Raw genomic sequence first — 21034 nt, 5'->3', positions numbered from 1 at the left:
TGCTTAATAGTGAGAGATGACTAATTGGCCATCATGTTGGTGATGAATGAAGCTGAGACGCAAGGCAGTGCATGAAAATTACATATGATTGTTGCGAAAAATTAGACTGAAGAAAAAAAAAACATGTACACACACACACACATCCTGTTGGAACATGAGGACTGGTCTGAAACCCACCAACAGCGCTGAATACAAGCAGAGATGGGTTCATGCTGTAGCAGGCGTGTCCATCCCTTGCTTGGACTCAAACACCTCCATCCTCTTCGCACATAGCAGGGTGTGCTTGTCATTGAGGGTGTGAAAGAAGCTGTTTGTCACGCTGCAGCTGGTTCCTTCCCCACCATCGCCACAGAGTAATAATGTTGTCACATCTCACAAGTTAAACGTGGTTTATCCGACTCTCCGTGCAGCACTGGCAGCACAGCGGGCATCCCTCTTCCATTCCAGGCCATGGCGAAGTAGCTCCCCTGTGTGCTGTTAGGGCATGCATGTTGTTGCAGGTGCTACTTCTTGGTGAAAACAGAAAAAACAGGGCCCTGACTGTATCTGCTCATTAAAGGCTCAGTGCTGTCAGGGCTAAGGGTATCAGCAAGGCAAGGACTGGTGAAAGAAGTAGTATTTTTCATTAACCTAGTGAGAAAGCTAACAAGCTTATTGGCACGTGAGGCAGACACAGAGAAATCAGCCTGCTGCTTCTCACAGCTGTACGTGCTCCTCTGATGAAATTCATAAGCACTCTTCACAAGGCTGGTGGAAGGGGCTTTTAAGGCTATTGTGCACATAAGATACTTAGACTTGCTTCTTCCCAACATGTTATTTCTGAGGCTACATTAACCTCTTCAGTCGCCAGTGGTCAGTGCTCAGCTGTTAAAGCAACTTTGTGTTCGACCCTGGAGGTGGCTGCACTTCCACTCAGGCTGGACTCACTCCTGTACAGTTTTGAAGGTTTTTTACTGTGAAATGTTCACAAGTGCAAGTAGTACTCAGAACAACAAAGCCTTGCTTTTTTACCAGAGCACATGCTATGCAATGAATTGGTAATAATAATACACTTTTCTGCCTGACCTACTTTCTCACCCTATCCAAAATGAACAGCAGCACTTCCTCCTCTGTCTCTCTCAGCTTCCCGATACAAATCTTTAATCAGATTAAACTTAAAGAACTTGCTACTGAAGCTAAGAAAAGACTTTGCTCTGCCTTGGCCTCATTGTTGGGACACTGATGACTGCAGAAGCCCTGATTAATGTGGGAGGCTGGGACTGGACCACTCCATATAAAATGTAAGATAAAGTTTGCTATCTGTTCAGAACACGAAAACAACAAAATCTGCTTGGGAAATTTCTAAGATGACTCCTAGCTTGGACATTCATCCAGGTCAATCTGGGATGTGTGATAAGAACCCGTAGCCTGATTTTTACCTACTCCAGCAGCTCATGAAGAGAAGTTAGCAAAATGCTTCACAGGAGCTAAAGTTTGCATAGCAGGAGTCTTAATTCTCTCTGGTCAACCTTGAGTTAATTCTCAACTGATCAACCAGTGGATACTGATTGGTCTCAAACAAGATTATGGAAACTGGGACAAATTTTTTTCAGTTGATTTTGGGGAAAAAAGATGTGAACTTTTGCTGAGGGACATCCTCAGCGTTGATCTTTTGTTGACATCTTTTCACAGCAAATCCCAGGTTCAGAAAGGAATGAGAAAAGATGTCATTGCTTTTGTTCCTGTAAATAACTTTCCAAAGGAGAAAGGGCTTTGGGTTGAAAAATCAACAGGCAAGTCCATGAAACATCCCACACAATCCAACTGTTAATATAATGGGGCCCAAGATGCTAGAGACTGTCCTGACACTCCTCCTCATCCATGCCTCATGTTGTTCCTGGTTGAAGTCTCACACACCAGCACAGAGGACAGTGCTGGATGTGTGCTGTTCTCGCGCACAGCGTGCTCTCTCAAACTGAGCCCATGCTGGGCAAGGTTGCAGGAACGCTGTCAGCACTGCAGGGATGCCCATGTTTCAGTCTGAGGCAACTAGCTTACTGTGACCACCCAGAGATGATTTAAAGAGGTTGCAGAGGTACAGTGACACCTCCTGTGCTACATGCAAGTCCTTATAGCTATGTGGGTGCTTTTTACTGGTGTGTGCAAGTGGGAAAGAAAAATGGTCATCATACTAGTATCCCTCAGGGCTGCTACAGTCCATGCTAGATGCCAGCCCACGTGAAATGCACTTAACAGTCCCCAATTGTCTGAAAAGTAATAAATCTCCAAAATTATCCTAATGGTAAATATAAATCTTAAAAAAGCCCTTGCTTCTCACAGTCCTTTCATGCATTGTTTGGTAGTCAGCTTGTCCCCAGGATATGAGGAAGCATCTGTGTTTGTAGGGTGGGTGTGGGAGGAAACTGGCTTACCCATGAAAATACTGCCAACTGCACCTTTTATTTCACACATTTAGCCACTGAGATGAAACAAAACTGTGTAGAAAAACTAATTTCATCTGCTGCACAATACCATTATTACCATAATCTAGTATAAAAGGGTGAACTTCACAGCACTGGTAAATACATTATGAGACTCATTTAAGATCCTGGCTCAACAGCTGAGCATACAGAGGCTCACATTTTTGCAAACAAGAGCTTACAAAACTAACGCCTTCTTCCTACTATGATCTAGACACTTTAGCTCTGAGTTACCTGAGGAATAATGAAACATCTGAGTGCAGCATTCCTTTTTTTCCAGTCTTGACTTTAAATATTTCTGTCTCTCCAACCCACCTGTAGCTTGGAACTGCATCTTCTTCAGTATAGTAGCAAGGAAACTGCAGGAGGGTAACAGAGAAGACCTTGTCTATTCCTGCCTCTGCCACCAGTTGCCTTGCCAGACTTGAGAAAAACACTTTACCGTGTCTGCCTAGCTGTGCAGCACCCCAGGGCTCTTGCTCTCTGTTTGTACAACATGTAGTGCTGGGGAAAGCACTGTCAAAAGGTGCCTGCAGCTGGAAGCATACTAGTAATTAGTAATGTCCCATGGCCCCCCAGCTCCAGGCTCAGCACATCATCTGTCAGCTCAGCAGCCAGGGTGCGCTTCTCTGGCCAGACAGTCTCTCTTCCAGGACAAGACCCAGAACTGCAAAATACAGGGCAAGTTGTGACAACCGCATGGAGATGCATTAGCACACGCATTTATCCAGGAGCTACATTTTTCCACATTCCTTCAAATGAAATAGCAAGTTTCTAGCAAAAGCCTTTATACAGAAACATTATTCATTGCCCTTCCACAAGCCAGTATCACACCATATTTTCTTATTCTCTGCACTGTATTCAGGGTGTATTTTCCACATGTCCTGCCAGCAGCTATGCCTCTATGCACCACAGACTGGTGAACTGTGCCTGTCTGATACCTTGTACCTTGCACTGAGCTTATGGTTTTCCTACAGTTTCCCTACATCTTTTCTCCAACTCAGCAGGGAATCCTTATCAATCATACTTTCTGCAAGGGTCAGTTCCTGACCCATCTGACCTCAGCCACCCACCATGTGATAATGCATTAACACTGCTGCTCAGGGGTGGTGCCCCAAAGGGCTCCTGAGACCAAAGCAGGCTTGTGTACTCACCAGAGTAACTCTTAGATTGAAAGCAGAATTCAAAATTGCCAGATTTGGGCCTGTTTACAGATGCTGGTCACTGCTGCAGAATGTATTAAAACCATGATTGCTTGGTGGAGTTAAAACTTTTTGGCCCCAGCTCAAAATCTTCAAGGAGGTGTGCACCCCTCTGAAAATCTCACGTCTGGAAGTTGCAGTACAGCATAAGCTTTTCTTCAGCACCTTTTATGTACGCTGCAGATGTACACAGCCCTCTGGGAGACTGCAGCACACAGCAAAAGCCACTGGGTCTTAGTCATCTGACTTCACTGTATATTGTCCCTAGTTAATCTTGCGCTGAAGATGATCTCTGAAGTACCAATCATGCAAAAATCGACTTTATGTTTGAAGGACAAATGCAAAGTCTCTCTTACTGTCTTTTTAAAACGCACACTACATCACACCCGACACAACCACTCCTGTCAAATATTGTCGTTTAAATAGTTCTGTTGGTAAATGATAAATACAAGAGCATACATTTGGATAACCTTACACCCTGGAGAGAAGAGGGTGCCCTGGATTTATTGTTACAATGTTTAATATTGCTTCATTTTGTCCAAAGAGAAATACTGGAGTTGTTCATAAAGGTGAACCCTGTAAATCAATAAAAGACATTCTTGGTAAATCTGATTTTTAGCTGGGAAAGATTTTAGCTGCATTGCTAAGAGGTGCAGAGAGGAGGAAGCTGTGTTTTTCCAAAAATGAAAAAAGAGCATGTCACGGACAGAAGTGCTTTCTGCTTCAGGTGCCAAGAGATGGAAAGTCAGGTGCTCTGGAGTATCTTCCCACAGGTTGTCAAATCCCCATTGTCTTCAGGGGCAGCAGCATGCAGTGAAAAGCACCAGAAGCAGGGGAATCCTTCCAGAGCATACCTCTGAGCTTGCCTGAATTTCTCCAACAGCAGCACAGAGTTCCATCACTCCATGCTCGTGGCTGTAGCTCAAGCCAGGCCACTTTAACACTGGTGCAGTGCCCAGGTCCTGCTTTCCAAGCGTCTCTCAGTGAATGCAACAGAGGCCCCTGCATGTAAGCCCTGCCAGTACACACGCTCCAGGGGTTGTGCTGGTCTTTAGAGAACTTCTTATACCCTGGTTTCCTCACCTCGAGAGGAAGGCAGCTGGTCGACAGGAGGAGCCAGGATCTTACCCACAGGCACCAGTGGGAAGCATGTCACAAGCTGAGCATTCCCACCCAGATCTTACCTTGCAGGACAGGATGCCCTTTGCTATTCAGTTCAGAGGGAGAAAACAAAATCGAAAACCCAGACTTCAGCATTTGATGACCTAGGGAGCAGAGGCTGTTGATAAGTCTATCCCAGGAACTACTGGGAGAGTTTCTAATTGTATTCCTACAGCTTCATGCTGGGTTTTGCTGCTTGCTTCTTTGAACTGCCTTGATTTTGAAGGTTTGTTTGGGAGTTTTTTGTTGCTGTTCTAATAAGCTATGTACTGCAATTTATTCTGTATCACAGAAACTGAAGAAACGTCTCTGAGAGAAAGACAACTCATGCAAAGAATTACTCAGACGTACATCCCATCCTGCAGAGAAGAACAATGCCCGTGCCAGCACAGCAGAGCCTGCTAAAATCTGTAACAAGGCTGCTGGAAACAAGAAGAAGGTTGGACGAGTTATAGAAACAAAAGCCAAACCCTCTGATCAAAGAATTGAATTAGAGACACGAAAGGAAGAGAGAACTGGCTGACAGTCAACCAGACGCCCTGCGGGACTTGGAGAACATAATTTAATCTCTCTTTGCTTCAGTTCCCCATCCGTAAAATGGCTGTTGGCTACTCTATCCGTTTAGTCTATGGGAGGCTGGGGTCAGACGGTCTCTCATTATATGTCTGCACGCTTTCTAGTCAAGTGGGTCCCGTATGCTATGAAGGTAAATAAAGAAGAAATTCTTGAACACCAGCACAATTAAATCAGATTTCTAAATGATTTTGTTCTGTTCACTGTTCACTGCCTGTGAGCTCTTGCTGAAGCTTTTCCAAATGGGGGGACATTCTGGACCTCTTTCTCCCATGGGACACACTGATGAAGTTGGAACTGGGGCATTTTAGCCTTACAAAGTCCCATTCTTCTTCCTCACCCCTACTTCTGTGAAACTTGTATGGGCATCATCCCTTTTAAGACCATTATCCCCCCATTAAACAGAGATGAAATCGGTTGAGATGTACAGAAGTTGGTGAATCAAAGGACATGCATCTGCACGATCCATTTCCAGAGAAAACAAACTCAAAATAAAGCTGGCTGGAGCAAAGACAAACCAACTCTCCCATCTCAATCTGTAGGTCAGTTTATGTCCTCTGAACAGACCTGTCTCCTTTCCCATACAATTCAAGTCCAAGGGGAATTATATCACCAGGCGAATGCGAAGACAATCTGGTTTTGATTTTCATTCAGTCTCCATCACCTTAGCTGCCTTAATACACCAAGAACCTAGTGGCTGTAAGCTGAGAATGAAATATTTAAATAGCATCTGAAACACAAATATTAACAGGTAGAGGAACTACTCCTTGGAAGAGCTGACCAGAGAGTACTGCTATTCTCCATCGCTTAGATCCAAACCAGAAGAGCATAGGAGGAACCACAACTTATTAGACTCAGTGCAGAGGTCAGTCATTGAGCTTTTCTGAGCTCAGCAGGCACAAGAGGCCAGAGCAGAGCCACACACAGGTTCTTTCTGAGTGGATAAACTACAGGCCTGACTCTTACTCAAACAGTCTCTGTTGCACTGGTATCAGCCCTGGGAGAGGAACCTGCACCACTCTTGGAGGCTACTGAAGAAATACACAGTAGAAAAGCACCAGACCCATGACTACAATTTCAAGCCAAAACTGCATAATTTACAGCAACACATCCGGCCTGACCACAGGGTTTTCTAGGTAACAAAACAAAACTTTTTATCATCCCATGCTCTTAAATAGTTCATCTGCAACTGCATCCCTCCTGGGCTGACAAGCTTTTCCAAGATGCCACCTCAGATGGACTGCCCATTTCCAGGGACACAGAAGCCCTGCTGCTCTGGCCATGGTCTCAGAGTGATGGGCTTCGTCTGTGACATGGGGATGTTTGGTCTGACGCAGCTGCTGTACACCCAAGACAGCGTGGCACTCAACGTGTTAATGCAGATCCCTGCTGGAGACCGTTCATCGATGTTGATAGCAGTCCACAAGATTCTTAACCTCTGTCTAATACTGTCATACTGAATAGATGGTTTGCCCTCCTGTTTGCAGCTTTCACTGCCTTGTCACGTAATATCTTCAGGGGCCAGAGGCCACACCACTGCTTCTATCAATCCAGCTGCGTGCCCTGCCTTATTACATTAGTCCTTTACATCTCTGTCAGACTCTGGTAGGCAGTCAAGGATGTTTACTGATATCCACTGCACAGTCAATCTCAGAGTGATCTCGCTATCTATGACCCCTCTCTTTACAAATCACACTGGTTGAAGGCTATAATTATGGGATATAATTAGAAGTGGAGTTTCATTTAATGGAGGCAGCAACATGTCAAGTGCCCCAAGAGACCACCAAGCTGCAAGCTATGATTCCTCCTCACTCGTCTCTGCTGCTGCTGCTGTTTGGAGCCCATAAAATGACTGTTGCATTGAAGATGACCTAGATGTTGCTGATGATCTTGCTCGATACGCTGATGATCTTAGCTCCAGCTAAGTAAAACTCCAAACATTAATTTAGCCCATCATTACACCTATCAGATCTTATAAGACACTAATAGATCTTACACACCAATGGACTGAATCCACTGGCTTTCAACTATTCCCATAGCAGGATCCCTCCTCCCTTTTCCAGGCAAGCCTGTCCAACTCCAATGCAGACTCAGTGCACGCACTTATAGTCCCTTCCCAGATCGTGAATTCAAGCAGAAACAAATATGCCAGTAAAGTATCCTGTATATGAAGGCATGGAAGATGATTCAGTCTTTGTTACAGTCATTGTCCTGAGAGAGGTTTGTTCTACCTCTCAACAATCCTCCAGTAGCAAGAGGATCTATGAATTTAGCTGTCAAATGTCTTTGGAGAGATGGATTGCCATCTTCATCTCTTGATCAACCTAAACTTTTTATGTCCTGATAGATTCTAAAGGCAACCATTTCTGGACAATCAGCATTACAAAAGGAAGACATTACCTTGGTGCAGGAGTAAAATCCAAGGCAGAAAAGCACAAAATGTACCTGTGAGAAAGATGACAACAAACAAACCTAGTCAGCATGTATTCCTCCTGCACTACACCAGCCAATTGTCCAGCCCCGCATCACCAGAGCATAGTGAAAGGCCTTGAAAGCCTTTTGGGTGCAGTCAATCTTTAGCCTTTCTGCTGCAACAGGCAGTAACAAGCCTTACGATGACTGAGGTGTGAGCCCCTGTCAGCCATTGGGATGAGAGGAGCAATGATTCCTGCACCATCTAAGAAACAACAGCGAGTCCTTTAGACAGCACCACCAGTAACTGCTAGGATGAGTTACTTGAACACACTCACCAGGCCATCGTGCCACCCAAGTCCTAGGACCCAGTTCCTTTCTGAGCACAAGAGCCAACACAACTCGGCCATCCACAGCTGCCTGGAAACCAACATGTGCCAGCACAGGGCTCAAAACTGCTGAGGCAGCACTGACGGTAAATGGCAGCAGCCAGGCTACAGAAAAAGCCAGCAGGGTCTTTGTTCTGAGATGATTGCAGGACACAAGGAGCCAAGATCATTTCTCATCAAGTAAAAGAATTGAAGAGCACATTCCTAATTCAACTGATGTCAACAGGAATTCAGCTCCTATTCAGACATTTGAAATGGTGAAACCGCACCAGGAATTTGCTTTGCAGCCTGGGCAAAGAGCAGACGGACGTGACAGATTTAAGCCCCACGTGCAGCAATGAAGGGCATGTGAATACCATTACCTATTTGGGAAGCTTTGGCATGTCTTTGGCGAAAGCACTTTCAAAAGACAGCACTGACTGTGGCATTTGCTTACTTTTGTGCCTCTGAATAAAAACCACCAAGGGAAGAAATGCAACCACCACTGCCAGAGCCAGATTCCCAAGGGCTGTCTCATAAGGAGTTTGAGAGTTACAACCTGAAAATGAGAAGAGCAAGCTGGAAAGAACAAACCCCAGCAAAGGTGTTTCTTGAGAGACCTGTCTTGCTCTGATGAAATCATTGCAGCCAACACTGGACTCCAATCAAAGGGGAATTTTGGAAGCAGCTTTCCAACCATCTTGTGTCATAATCTGGCTCTCTTTCCTTCACCCTGACAGAGCAGAGGCTGAAGAAAATGATGAGGATTTTATAGCTCTCTGCGGTAAGCAGTTAATAACTCTCTGAGGCTATAGATCTGGGCTCCACTGCAGGGCTGGAATAATTCACAATAAAATATGAATTTTCATTTATCACTCCGACACTTAATAAATACTTCCTGGTGAAGCCCAGGAAAAAGGAAGAGGAGGAGGGAGGGGGAAATCCCATGCTTGTGGTCACCAGGTGCTTTCAGTGAACATGGCACATGGTGAAGGATGGTGAGACACCAACCAAGAAACACAGGCCTGGGACCTGTTAGAGGAATGGAGTGATGAGACCTCAGCTTAACAGGATTTTATTTTTGCTCATAGCCATCATAAAAGGCCCCTTCTGAGCTCAGGTAAGCCTCCGTGGACAACAGTGTTTTACAATACTGATAATGCTGGATGAAGGGTGAAAATACAAAAGCAAAATGGAGCATGGCCCTTTCTTCTCTCTTGTACTGCCATCACCCCACTACCACCACATGAGGAGGGCTGGTGCATCCCACAGTCTGCATGCTGATGGCCCTGTGTGCCAGCATGTTTCTGCAGCCACTGTTGATTGCTTGGGTATGGTAAGTGCCTCATGGACATACTTTGTCGTGTCGCTGCAGAGAGGTAGGAAAACACTATCTATGTTCTTTGCGAAGGAAATAAACCTGAGGCAGAAACTTGTCCTGAGAGAACCAACAGCAATTTGCCTGCGGCATCTCTCAAAGTCCTCCAGCAGATGGGCTAGCCTTGCCAAGAACACATCTCCAGCTCCCCTGCAAGCATGAGCGACTCCCACTGATGTGCAACCCCAGATCTGGGCAGGGATCAGATCCTGGTGCCTCCAAATCACACTGAGCCCCAGAAAGAAGTGGAAGCTCACCCCCAGGGAATGGAAAATAAGCCAGCAAGTACCTCTGGCAGGAGCTGCCATTTACTCGCAGCCCCCGCTTCCTTGGAAATCACAGCTACCTCCAAGGTGAGCGGCCATGCTTCCACACCGCCCATGTGCCACGGGGCTGCCAGCAGGTTTGCTCCCAGGGCACATGCTTGCTACATGGCAGAAACATGCATCCACTTGTAGTTTCTCTGTGCTGGATTCCCTTTGCCTTGAGCTGCCAGTGGAAACAGCACAGACACCAGTTCTTTGTAAATCAGACAGCAAGGCTCAGTTTACGATGACATGTAAGCGAGGGAGATCAGTAGGAACCAGATTTGCCTGTGGCTCCTTTATGTGGTTGCTTTGCAGATGGTCTGTCCATGGCCTCACATCTTCTTGAAGGCCTTTTTATCTGCATAGATACAATTTCTTTTTCAGTTTCAATGGAACAGCCTCTTGTCTTCCCACACCCTGAAAAGGCCTGTAGCAGCTGTTGCCATATTCACACAAAACCTTGAAGGACCTCAAAGCCATGGAGGTCCCCGGTTTCCTTCCTTCCTCCTTAGCTGTTCTCAGAGCTATGGCATCCTGGTTTAGCTGAAGAGCTCATCCCTGCATGGGGGAGGTAAGGATATTGCTGTATTGCTCTAAACACTCTGGAAGTGTTTTAGCAACACAGGCAAACAACAAACATTATCCTGTGCACAATATCGACTCAGTTAATTGGCAAGTGAGGTGCTGGACTGGCCTCCTGCTTGGCTTAAATTGTATATGCACTGAACGCTGTCTCCACTCATCATGCTGTCAGTGGGAAAGGCTCCATACAGGGTAATCACATGCTGCTGCAAACTCAGTGCTCGGTAAAGCTGCAAATCAAAAGAAAATAGCAGACAAACAATGAGGGGAGATGGAAGGAGGGGTGGAGGGCACCAAACCAGAGAACACAAGCAAAATCGCAGCCTACAGCTGTCACTACCCCTTCTGGGAGCTCAAGGACTCCTGAGAAACTTCTTTGAGTCGGTCTGAGGTTCAAGTATGGCAGCTACAGGCAGACCCAGCAAAAATGAATAGGAAGGAGAGAGCTGGGGAGCTGTGTGAGTGTGTGTCTTATCTTTCAGCCCTGGTGCTAAGGGGAGAGGAGAGAGCTGGTTCTGGGGCAGAGCACAGTGGAAGAGGATGTTCTGCCACTGCCTTCTCACATGACCTTGGGAAAGTCACAGGTACTTCCTTCGCCACAGTTCCTACATGGCAAATGGGCACTGCAGTCCTTCCTGTGTCTCTCCCTGCTGCTTACTGCTCAAGGACCAGGTTTTCTAAGACAATACAGACCCCTGAGGATGCATGTGTGTGCCCAGTATTTAAAATTGTTCTAAGCAATTATGTGCCTAACTCATTTGGGTCTTGTCCCATTTCAGTGCAGCCTCAGGCATCCAAATGCCTCTCCAATTCTGGCCTTTAGACTCTTTGAGGCAGCAAATTGTCTCTTACTATAACTGTCTGTATAAATGTGTCTGTGTATGCATGCACATGCACATTGCTATCTTATGCTATGGCACAAGCAGCTGAAGAGCTACAGAGGTCTAAAACTAAAAGCTGTCTCCCAGAAGGTCTCAGGCCTGTAACCACCTTGCAGATTCTTACTGCAGGTGCAATATTGCATCTTGGCTACCAAACTGTGGCTCTGATTCTCTTCCCAGTTTTGCACCCAGGCCACGAGAGCTTCCCTGTTCCTGCCTCCAGCGGTCAGGTGCTGGGCAGAGCCATGCTGATGACCCTGGCAGTGGCTGACTCTTGAGAAGGGTTGCCGAGTGCTCTCAGCCAGCAGACACTTTGCAGAAGCCAGAGTCACACAGAAGCACAAGCAGACCAAGGGGAGGCCATTCAGGTTGTAACCTCTTCTGCCATGAACTGGGAGAAACAAAACCAAACCCACACACAATCCACATGCACTAGCAGTAAAGACAGTGACTGTCAGAGGGGGTTAATGAACCAGCTGCTCAATTCCCTTCCAGACAGGCATTTAATTTATAGCTGCCAGAAAATCCCACACATTTGGGGATCACATCCTTAGTGGAAGTGGTGTCACATCAGAGAAGCACAGGGCAATCTGGCCAGTGAGGACAAGGCTGCTCTCCACAATATCAACTCCATTAAACTTCTCTCACACAGCTCCATACATGCCAGAAAGTGTAGCGAGTTCAGGGCAGTGAAAATTTACACTCTCGGCTCTGACAGCTGCCTTGGCTAGGGGTTTAGGCATGTTTACTAGGGAGGCATTTGGACAGGGGTGCTGGCCTTTCTGTTAAGCTCATGTTCAGAAAGGATGACAAAGAGGGGGGAAAAGCATGCCGGCAAGAGCAATCCTTAATGCTGGAACCAGGCCACATGGCCAGCAGGCATATTTAATGTACAGATTAGTTTTTCCCTTGAAAGCTGCAGACTTAATCTGTTAGTACAGGACTTACTCTCTGCCTTTGTGTATACTGTGTCTAACCCCACTTCCCAAGTTCATCTGGAAAGCAGACATTTCCATTAGCAGCGCTTAAAACTCGGCTCTGTCAGCACTTCCACTACAAGTATGGAGGAGTTAACTCCCCATAAAGCATCCGCTCCCAGCTGGAACACAGCATACAAGAGCGGGGGACAGATCTGCATAAGTCCCATTAGCCTTAATGTTCATTATCTCTTGGGCCCTGTAGCTGGAAAACACCTCCTGAGCTCAGTGCAGGAGCAACATCCTCACCAGATTTACTCTGCAGTCATTTGGCTGGGGATTTTACTTAAGATTTAACTCAATTGGCAGACATTGTTTTTCCTGGTGGCTTCTGTTTCAGCTCTAGGTTTCTGTAAAGCAAGTATGAGATGCATTGGCAGAGTGTGCTGGGTGTTAATTACCAGCTACAAGCACACCCTCAAATGCAATAAGATTTTTCATTCACAATCTGGAATGGAATAATGATGCAAGCAGAGCACCAGGTTGTGGAGAAGTGTGTTTTCTTCATATCTGCCATCAAATTGGGTGAAAGTTTGGGAGCCGGGTGGGGAGAGCAGAGTGGAGTCTACTTATAGTGTCAGGACAGCAGGGAGGAGTAGATTTAAGAGCACACCATCAGTCAAACTAAACACAGCTTCATGTGCATGATCATCTGCTGCAGAATGAGGTGCACACTGGTACACTATGAAAACCTATCCAGGAAAGCAGGGGATGCTACAAATCCATGCAGATTCACCACAGATGTTCTAAGATCCTGGCTCCCCAACAGTCCTGCTGTTACTCACAGCCTTTTGTTTTGTTTTGTGCTTTTCAGTTTGATGAGGAACAAGGACATGAACTATAGCCCACAGTGCAGGCATTCCTTAGATCCTGATGGATCCAGATGACTGCAGGTCAGGCTAACTTGGGAAGGCAGTACCTTCGATGAACTTCCGCATGAAGAAACAGGGGATCCATCCATTCAGGAGCAATGTGAAAGATCAGTTTGTTTCACTGCAGAGAGGGAGCTGCTTCAGTTCCAGGCAGAGAGAGGAAAGTGAGGAACCACTACAGCACTTTATCTACCAAACATTTCTCTGTCTCTCATTAAATTGGATTTTTTCAGAGTCTGCATCTCCCTCCACAGAAGTCAAGGTTGGAAACATCCTTCTGAGAAATGCTGACAGAGGCAAAGAGAAACCCAGAGATATTTCAGCATCACTGGTGGGTTTTCAAGGCTGCAGCAGAATTTCTCTCTTCTCTCCCTCCTGCCCTGATCTCTAAAGCTCTTCATGTGGTGTAGAGCCCAAGACCTTGTGAATCTTAGAGCAGAAACTAAATAGGGAGCATCGCCAGCAACAAGACTGTTATTAAAGATCCCTCATGTCCACATCTTGAAGCAGGCAGAGACACAACTCTGGGAGCTTGCCAGCACATGGGGCAGGCTTTACTTGAGATTCCTGGCTGGATGTTGAACACCTCCTCCCTCTGCCAGTGTGATTACTGCTTGAGAGCTGAGGACAGACTTCTCTCTGCCTTGCTTTTGGGAGGTCTCTTCCCAAGGGCAGCAGGGGAGAGAGGCAGAGAGGGAGAACTGGCTATTTATGTGGGCTCACACAACCTTTGTTCAGGCTGGAGGGAATGAGCCTTCCAGACTCTTGTTAAGCACTCAGAGCTAAGTTTGAAGACTTGGTGCTTAGAGGACATTAAGTTGGATAAAGCAAAGGACAAAGAACAGAAGCTCCAGAAGCAGTCGTGATATGTGTCTTACAGCAGTGCTTTAGAAATAACCAGGCTGAAGTGAAAGCACTTACACTGTGCTAGGAGCTGTACAAAAGACAAGCTCTGCTCCAAAGAGCTTGCAATCGAAACAGATGAAACAGGTCAGGGGGACAGGCAACAGAAAACCACAGAAATTCGAAAGGTCATTTAGGTGCTGCAAAGTGTATCACAAGCCTCTGAATGGCCCACCCCCGCCATGCACAAAGAATGACTCAAACCCAAGCAGGATTTAAGCCAGACCATTACCAGGAAGAGAAACCTTAAGTTTAGGCATGTTTACGTACATTAACTTAAGTAAACTAGTTAAGAAGAAACATCAATTGCTGTTGACTCATTAGATGACCCTGAAACATAGGTGATAGAAGATGCATGGTATCATTTTTTAAGAAGAAATAAACTCAGTCCCTGCCCTCAGCATCTGTTTCTGTGCTAGATTTTTCTCCCTGCAGGTCCAGGTCTCCTGAACTTTGCTGGAGATGCTGCCTATTTTTAACCTGCCTTGGCACTTATGTTATCATTCATGTCAGAATGAGGCCAGGCATTAAATATATCTTTCCACCAAAACTTCCCAGATTTTGTTAATTTAGGCATTCTAGTGTTATGCCTACCACACTTAGGGGAGCACTTGAGAACGAATGTCTTATTCCTGCACTGAGACCAGGCTCCTGCCTCCAAAGCAAGGATAAGTTTCTTGCATGCACATGTACCCAGCATGTGCTGTTAGGAGGGAGGCTCCTTATCCTGAGAAGTACTGTTTCTGTCACCTGCACAAGTCTCACTCCAGAACTGTGTTTCACAGGCCTCAATATTTATATGTCATCAATTTGTCAGATGTCCCATAACATCTGCTACAGGTAGTAAATCAATACATGGCATTAGCACAGCCTAGTACCACATCTTTTCCTATTAAAACCTCTCTAGGTTTCAAGGCTAAGAAGTACTGAAAGCTTCCAAGGAAATTCCAGGGGTCTTGTATAATACTTATCAGCCTGACAGACTGATTGCCCTATAATTCAAACACAATTGCAATCTATACTGGAAGCGATTATACGCAGATGACTGGGGTGACTCTCATTTCCTCTATGACTTCTTCTGAGCCTTTTTTTCCAGTATCAATTCCATTGAAAAAAAAGTCTTGGCAATTATTAACACACAAAACCATGTTTTATTAAAGCTTATTTTAGGAACCGCATGTTAAATCCACATACAGATACAAAGGCTCATGAGGAATCGCTCCTCCTGTTTAAGGTCTCAATACAAAAGCCTTCCTGCATTGCCTTCTGGGAATCATGCCAGCCAAGAGTCTGAGAAATGGTGTAGTAATAAAAATGTAACACGATGTATCGTAAATTATACACAGGACAGGACTGATGAGGGAGGTGGTGAGTGTATTTGTCTTTCACCCCTTGCAATGAGCTCAAATGCTGCCTAAGGTCTCCTGCCTCCAAGAGCTTGGGAGGAGACTTCTTAGCCTGCTTTGTACCTGTGAGATTTCTCTAAAGAGGTGTAGGCTGACTCTTCCCCACACCAGAGAAGCAACACTAACAGGGAGCAGCTCTTTGCTCACTGTGGCTGGAAACTCACACCATAGTGAACAAAGCACGCCAAGCACCAGCCAGCCTGAAGCTGCACATGACACAGAGCCCTGCTCACCTCCTCCTGTGCCATCTCCTGGCTGGCGACCTGCAACAGCTCAGGAGGGGACACACGTCTCGTCCCATCAGCTCTGTGACAGGAGAGACATACCCTGCAGCAGATGGACTGGATGAATACCCCAATGTACTGCGCGCATGAGGCAGCCCTCTGTGCCTGCCTTCCACACGAGTGTGACCCTGGGAGGAGGATGCCAGGACCCCCACTATGCATGCACACACACACACACATACACATCCACCCCTGCCTATCTGTGAATTGCTCAGCAACAAGATAACACAGCTGTACACAGAAAGGAAGCAATTAGAAATGCCTAGCAAAAAGGATTTGTCTCTAAATTATTATTTACAAAATATGTCAATTGCTTGCAGCTTAATTTCATTCCTTCATTTGTTTTGCAGGAAAGATAAGGCTCTAGCATAGTCAGCAATCCTGTAATGGGGACATTTGCCTACTCCCTCACAGGTAGGAGAAAAACTAAGGAGGGATTTAAGACTCTCCTCCACGCCACAACTTCTCTTCCCCAGACTCTCCACGCCACAACTTCTCTTCCCCAGACTCTCCTCCACGCCACAACTTCTCTTCCCCAGACTCTCACAGGCTATCTGTCTCTCATTTTTACAAAAACTGATACAATAGCATAGTTACTAGCCATAGGGATATCAGGAATCCTAAAAATCTCAGCTGTTTTGTGGGAGAGAAAAGAGAATTTCCCTCCTCCAGCCTTCAAGACTGCCCCACAGCCCAACTCTGTGTATGAAACATCCCTTCTCCCTTGCCTGCTGACTCCAGGGGCAGCTAAGGAGACCTGTCCCATATGTGAGACTATGGCCTCCTGTGTTGTACATCTTCCCTAGAATAATATTGCCACAATTCTTGGCATTCCACTGCTGTGGGGATGCTGGGAAGCAGTTTATTGCAAGTACTATCCACATGTGCCTTGGGGCCACAGTTGGCAGCTACTAGCCAGGAGAAACCCAAATGAACTCAGCAGGAAGGAGCCTAAAGATTCTGGTGCCTGGGAATTTGCAATGGGACATAAGCAGCATATTGCATCTTGACTGCTGAGGCTGGAAATAGTTCATTTTAGTGACTTGAGGACAGAAAGACATCATAATTTTGCAAAGTTCTGCCTAGTGCTGAGGGAGTACTAGGTCTCACTGCATGGTCTGACAGAGGGATATGAAGGGCTTATCATAACTGAGCAAGTAGAAAGTGAAAACACAGCATATTATTTGGAAAAAGAGCAAGCACATTGAAAGACAGGTCTTTGTGGCTACTATTTCTATCCCAAATGTGGGAAAATTCTTTTTCTTTCAGAAATGCCAAACCATTTTATTACACCAGTTCCAAAGAGCAGTTCAGCACTTGGCTTCAAGTCTGCCAGTTTTACTGAACGGCCTAAGGAAAGTTACACAGAGCAAAATGTTCTTTCAATTTTAAATTTTAACTCAAATGAAAGGTTTTTGGTTTGCACCCCAAACAAAAAGCTTTACTCTGCTTAGCTCCAACAAGAGCATGCTCCTTGTTTTCTTGTCTGACTCCTAAAGTACCTCCTAACCCCACCGCAAAAACAAAAGCAAAGTTGGAGAACAGGCTTTGGTGGAAACTTGGCTTATTGGCCTCCACTGCAAGTCATGCATGCAACAAGGAAAATGAGCTGAGCTCTCAAGCCAGATGGATAACAAACAGCATCACTGATCTCAGCGATGACTGAAATTTCACTGCCTCCCTGTTTGTAATTCCTTCTCCTGGAGCCATCCCCTCTGTTGCATGGTCCTCCACCCGCTGCACTTGTTGAGCCAGCCACAAGCCTAACACTGGAGGTCCTGCACCCTTAGGGAACAGTGACACTGACCTCACGCTGGAGTGTGCTAATTGAACCAACACACACAAGCAGCTTTCAGGATATTGGGATTTAATTTATTTGCTCTTTTTATAATCATGACCTCGGTTTATTCACTTGAGAAGCACAGAAAGACAAAGCTGTAACACAAGCTATTTGAGGAACTGGTCACATCCTGACTTGTTACTTTGCCCTTCTTTGGCTTTAATGCACTGCAGCACTGCTCTTTTGTGTCCCTCTTAAAATGGTTGTACTGAATCTCTATTAAAAAGCAGCAGCTTTAAATGGAGCGTTAGGAGAAAAGCTGACTCCCTGCAGCAGGCAGGGACTGCAGACTGGCTCGCCTGTGCCTGCAAAACCAGAGCCTGCTCTTCCGTGTGGACAAAAATCCCCACAGCCCCGCTCTGGCATGCAGAAAGAGCTTCCTGAATGCAACAGCTAATAGGCTGCGCCTGTGGGACTGAGTAGAAGACAGTCTTGGATGAACCATCACCCAGAAGTCAAAGGAGATGGAGGTGGGAAGCAGATCAGATCATCATGGGTCAAATGCAGCATATAACAAGAAGTAAAGGAAGGAAGACAACTCAAGCACGTCTCACCTCCCACCACAGAACTTGGGAAAGGCTGTTCCTCTGGCCCTCCATTTCTCTTCTTGTTAAAGGAAAGGGAATAGTAATCCTCCTGCCTTACAAGGATGTTATGGGAAATCTATCCTGCACCATGTTAGTGGAACTGGTTTCAGTCCATGTTTTTAGATTCCCCCTGTACAGAGGGTGTTCTGCCCTGCAAAAGTCGGTGTATAGTGGTATTAATGTTGCATAACTTCCCATGAAAAGGGTGGGGTTTTGCTCTAGGCTCCTTTTAATTCATTAGATGGATCAACAGGAGCTGAATTTAGAGCTCTGCATCATTCTCTGAGGAAATCTTTCTCCTTCTAGCCTGGGATCTCATACACCTATGGTAAGTGGTACAAACACCCCTTCCCTCTATGTGCCATGCATCTGCAGCCCTGTTTCAGATGGAAGGAGAATGCCATGTAGAAATGCAGAGCTATTTTGCAGACCCACGCTGCATGGCAGATTGGATGGGTTTCACCAGCTCCCACTCAGGAGCACAAAAGCATGATTTTTTTCTAAGACAAAAGCTATGAAAGCAGACACACCATCCAGCAGCAAACAGGAATCAGCCTTGCCAGTTTGGATTGAGATTTTTCTTTACAAGCCCCGCAGGGGTCTGGCAATTACAATTAAAGGCAAGTCCCCTTAAAATGGGTAAAGCTTCGGCCACTGTCCAGCTATACCAGCACCGCAGGCAGCACAGAGGCCCTGCATGCTCACAGGGCCAGTACCACCCTCGAGCCCACCCCAGTCCTGCCCCCCTCGCTGCAGGCAGGAATCTGCTCGCTGCTGCAGTCTCCGAGGGGGACAACTGCAGCTGCTCAACAAGGCAGAGCCACACCACATCCGAGCTCAGGACAGACGTGAGGAAAGAAACTGTCTCCTGCTGCAGCGGCAGTAAAAGTCCTTCGCAATTGTTAAAGCCAGACGGAAACTAATTTTTCTCTTTTTTTACAGCCTCTCATCCTCTCCCCTCCTTCCTTGGCTGATACAAGACTGTACAAGACTGAGAAAAGCCAAATGCAATTAAATGTTTCAATCCTAAATGAATGGCTTGGTTTGTAAACAATAGCGACAAAAAAATTGCAGCTCTCAGCAAAAGCAGCCCAGCTTTCTTTGCAAAATACCACAGGTCTCCAGCAAGAAATTGCTCCTGCCGACATCATTCTGAGCTCTCCTGGGGCGCTCCCTTGCCCCTCCAACCCCTCTTTGCCCCAGATTTAGAGCCTGTCAAAGCTAATATGAAGAAGTGGATGCAGGCACTGAGACATTCTGGCCTGGAAGCCGTTCTTCTGAAAAAGCACTGCAAACCTGCTCCTTTAGATAAATAAATAGCACATCCCCTGTGAGACATCATCTGCAAAGCACTATCGTACCATGCCTCCACTGTCATAATTCCCCATGTCCTTATTGCCCGACAGCCTCCATAAAGAGCCGGCAGGTTTATGTGCCACTTAAAACCAACCTATTACTAGCAGCAAACTTCCTTCAACAAGTTTCTGTGTGCTCTGACTCAAAAGCAAAAGAATTGTGTCCTAGTGTGACTAGCTAGAACTATCCACACACCCTGCCAGTAGTCCCACAGACAGGGGGATTACTGGTCCCAGAATAGGGTCTAATCCTCCACTGCTGTCTCTTGGACAGCCACACTAAACCAAGTACAATTACACCAGAAGAAGATCGAACCCAGCATGCACAATTTATAAACTGCAAGACATGAATAATGCTTCCCTATAGGCTATGCATGAAGGAAAGCAGGTTTTCTGTAGACAGAAAGAGACATTGATATCAATGCAGTAAATGGGTGTTGCATCACTCCACAATCTGATTCAGGGGGCATGCTGAGAGGCTGCTGTGCCTGAGGGACACGAAGAATGCCAGTGCGGTTGGCAGCCCTATAGATAAAGGTTTTGACCTTCATTTGGGATTAAAATGGAGGAGCTGCACTGATTTGCATGTTGCTTTATGCTAGCTTGCAAACACAAGCAGGCCCTGCAATGTGCAGTGATCTCTGAACAGTAAGGGGAAAAGGTACATAAAATCTTCCGAGCCCTTCCAGCTCCCCATACATAGGTCTGTGGTTAAACACAGTAATTCTTGTTTTAAGATATGGAGAAGTGTTTTTTTCCTGTCAAACAAGATTAAAACACAGAACACAGGGGCAAGTCAATTGCCCCAAACTGTCCCATCTGCTTCATGATCATATTTTATGTGACAAAGTCTAGAGTATTTGTTTTATTTTCAAAGAGCATATGGTTTGATTTTTATAAGCTCAGCCACTCACCACCAAGGCCAGCCTTCCAGAAAAGCTTGATACACAGCAGTTCCTCCAGTGACACATGGGACTTTTTGAAAGAGCTCATCACCCAAGCTGGGCACTTGAAGTCCCTGGAAAAGCTGCCCTTGTTTGGAAGAGCTGAACAGCAGAAAACCAAGCTGCCTGGTGCAGAACTGAAATCCATCTACCCAAAAAAGCAAGGAAGACTTTAAACCAGAGGAAAAAAAATAAAAGAAAGCAGAAATATAGCAAAACCGAAAGGGGAAAAAAAGAAAGACAGGAAAGGGTTGAATGAATTTCCCCTTTGGTTTTAGACTAGTAGCGCCATAAATGCTACTGAATAAATCACGAACAGACCACAGAGCTGAAATAATACAGGGGAAAACCTGACTTCCCATTCATCACACTTCCCCTGACACATAATAAATGCTTCTCATTCAGCCAAAATGAATTAGCATAGTCAACACAGCATGCTTACATACTGATGCCCACAGATTACCCATCCTTTGCTCTCCGAAGCCTCCTTTCCTGCCATCTCCTGCCCTGTGCCCCCTGCTTCCAGGGAAACCAAAACAGCC

The sequence above is a fragment of the Falco naumanni genome, chromosome 1, assembly GCF_017639655.2.
Source record: "Falco naumanni isolate bFalNau1 chromosome 1, bFalNau1.pat, whole genome shotgun sequence".
In the NCBI taxonomy this organism is placed as follows: domain Eukaryota; kingdom Metazoa; phylum Chordata; class Aves; order Falconiformes; family Falconidae; genus Falco; species Falco naumanni.
The sequence above is the reverse complement of the archived record's forward strand: the minus strand, read 5'-3'. Positions refer to the sequence as shown.